Source organism: Gossypium arboreum, chromosome 5 (genome assembly GCF_025698485.1).
Source record: "Gossypium arboreum isolate Shixiya-1 chromosome 5, ASM2569848v2, whole genome shotgun sequence".
In the NCBI taxonomy this organism is placed as follows: Eukaryota; Viridiplantae; Streptophyta; class Magnoliopsida; order Malvales; family Malvaceae; genus Gossypium; species Gossypium arboreum.
In genome coordinates, this window is record NC_069074.1 from 57,075,796 (window position 1) to 57,079,180 (window position 3,385).

Here is a 3,385-nt window from a genome sequence, read left to right on the forward strand (position 1 = left end):
TTAAGGAGGGATAAGGGGAGAGATTTAAGGGATTTGGATGAGGCTAGGAGTTGGCCATATTATGGGAATTGAAGAGGGAAAAATCGGCAGGGGGATTATAAGGTTAGTATTTCGGCACTTAGGGTATTGATGGTGCCGTTTTCTTCTGCTTTTACACCTTAGGATTGTTCTTTTCTCTCTTTTTCCTCTCTAGCCGAAACTACCACCTCCCTATTCTTCTTCTTCTATTTTCTACTTCAAAATTATTCATCATACCGCTATTCATCAATACTGTTGTCGAATCCATAAAAGCCGAAAACACGTGATCACCTTTGCTTGTGCGAATTCTTCAAAGCCGTGTTTTTCTATGTTCTTTGTTTTTATTAATCTCGATTATCTTTTCTTAATCCTAGATACGACAGCAATTTTACTTCAAGGTTATAGTTCCACATTATCATCTCCTTCACCACCCAAAAGCCGAAAGTACCATTGGTTTAGGGCTTATTGTCGAAACTTCTTCAAACCCTTGGATTCGGGTTTGACCATTGTTCTAAGGTTAGATCTCGCACGGATTGCGAGGAAATCAAGTAGGAGTAAGGGTAAGTACTTATCATCTCGAGATCTGTTCTTATTTTGCAAAGTTAAGAAAAGCCGAAATCCCTAAAATATAGAGAGGCTGTCGAATTGGGCATGTGGCTCTAAAGGTTTTTAACTGACATTTTCTGTCAATGATTAGTGTCTTCTTAAATGTTGGATTAAAGGCGTGGGTTGTTGGAGCAATCAGATTCGGAGCTAGCTATCGATTTTGACAAAAAGGTAAGGTTTCAAAGGCTTTTAGGGACATGGTTCGATCATGGGTGAGTAAGTTTTGGAATTTAGTGATTATAGTTTGTAAATAAGCACTATGCTAATCAATTGTAGGATATCGAAAGAGATCTCAGTAGCAGTCGTCGCGAATCAGGTGTGTACCGAACACCCTTTCTTAGTTCAATTCGGCAAAAGCCGAAATGCCGAAATTCCGGCATTTCATAGGCTTGTGAGTATGCGAATGCTCTCAAGACATAGAGTAATTGTTAAATATAGCACCGTAAAGTGGTAAGAAGGTTCGTGTGACATTTTAGTGTATTTCGGAAAAAAGGGCCTCGATGGGCCAAAACTGGGCCCAATGGGCTTACGGCCCAATATGGGCAAGAGGTGGGCAAAGTAGCCTGTCAGTTAGATGGGAGAATCAAATTGCATATGATTGTTAAGAATTACTGGAATAACGTGTGTAGTTGCGTAAGTACGAAATTACCCCTAAAAAGCATAATTACCGAAATACCCCTAGGGTTTAAATTAGTTAAACTGCATGATTGATTAATCTTGTATTTTACATGATATGCATTTATTAATATCATTGCATGGGATTGGGGTATTGATGGAGGAAGTCTTGAATGTGGTTCATCCACGTCTTGGAGGCTTTGCCTCAATCGCGGACTGATAATTGAGCAGCGTTGTTGCAACTGTGGAGTGTAGGGCTGGGTGGGTTGAGATATTCCCCACATGGAGTGTAGGGCTGGTACGGGGACTGTGTAGCGGTTGGTGGGTTGAGTAGTCTCCCTAGATGGGTTTGCATGCATTATTACTACTGTTACTTATGTTACTGAACTGGGCCTATGGGCCACACTGTTATGTTAAAAAGGGCTAAGGCCTTGCTACTGTAATCTGAAAAGGGCTTCTGTCCACTGTGTACTGTTATCTGAATAGGGCTTAGGCCCAATGGGCTCGAGCTGATTTGGGCTTTGGATGGGCTTCTGTATACACTGAGTTTTCCCAAACTCACCCCTTCCCCTTCCATCCTTGCAGGTGAGCCCTAGTTGGTGGACTTGGAGCTGGGCGGGATTCAGAGTGGCCACGAAGATTGATTGCCGATTTTAAATAAGTTTAGCATTTAATTTGGATTATTTTTATTATGCTCAAAGTTGTAATAAGGCCGCTCTTTTTAATTAATTTTATTTTGGGGATTATTAAACTGGTTAGCACTAGGGTTCGTTTTATAAAAACTACTTGTTTTAAAAGATCACGATGGCGTGCAAAGTTTCATAAAGTAAATGTTTTTTCCAAGAAAATAAATGTTTTCAAATAAACGTTTTCAACCTTAATCAATTTCTTAAAATGAGACATAACCAAACGGTTTTCTCCAAATCATACGAGATGTTAGAGTGTGGCAATGGCGGCGTGCATGTCTAGGATTGGATCCGAAGGAGCTTGGTACTTAGCGATCGACGGACTCACCTCCTCTCCTTCTGGTTTCCTACGGTGCACGGCTTCCGTTCACTTTAACCTACTTTTAATAGTGTCTTTACAATCACCAACTAAGATTTTCCAACTAAGTGTCTGGAATGTTTTGAACGATTCGATGTGGCGCACCAGATCCGGTCATAACGTCTAGGCCGGGTTTGGGGTGTTACATGAAATTTCCGTGATTTAATTTTGTCATTTGAATGCTCGATTAAATAAAAGGACTTAATCGCGAAAATTGAAAACTTGGTAGTTTAATGTATAAGGGCCGAATTGCTATTGGCTTTTTAAATTGAAGTATTTAATTTGTAAATTGACCATTAGAGTCAGTGATGGCCGGTTGTACCCTTAGTATATATGTTTTAGTTATTTAATTGTAAAGGTTATAATTGTAAATTAATTAAAATATAATAGTAATATAAAACAAATAATAAAACACATAAGTGTTCATACTTTATTACCATTGCCGAAACTTAAAAGGAAAAGAAAAGAATAAGTTTTTTCATGTTCGGCCATTGCTAAGCTCAATGAAGGTATGTAACTAGCTCGTTTTTGATAATTTTTACGTTTTTGAGATCATTGCTAAGTTTTCTACAATACCCATGCTTGAATTTTTTATTTTGGTGGATATTTTGAGTTATGCCATTGTTGAAAGCTTGTGGTTTTTGTTGTTTGATGGTAGAAAATAAAAGATACGTGATAGATTAACATGTTTTGTATTGGAGTTTTTGATGATTTGGAGTAATTAGGACTAAATTGCAAAAATAATAAATTGACAGACTAAAATGTGATATAAATGAAATGTATGGAGTTTTATGAACACTAGGAATATTCGGCCTAAGCATGGTGTGTGCAAATTTTTCATGTTTTGTGTTTTGTGCAATTTGGACTAAATTGTAAAAAGTGTAATATGTTAGGGGTAAAATGGTAATTTGTCCATTTATGTGTTTTTGGATGAATTTGATTGAATATTTGATTAAATAAGTTTAATTTATATTAATTTAGATCAAGAAAAAAAGAAAATCAGATTTGGATCGGGGGAAAACTAAAGTTGTCGACTAGCCGTCTCGTTCTATTTTTCATCGTCTAAGGTCCGTTTATAAGCAAATAGACGTACTTAATTTTA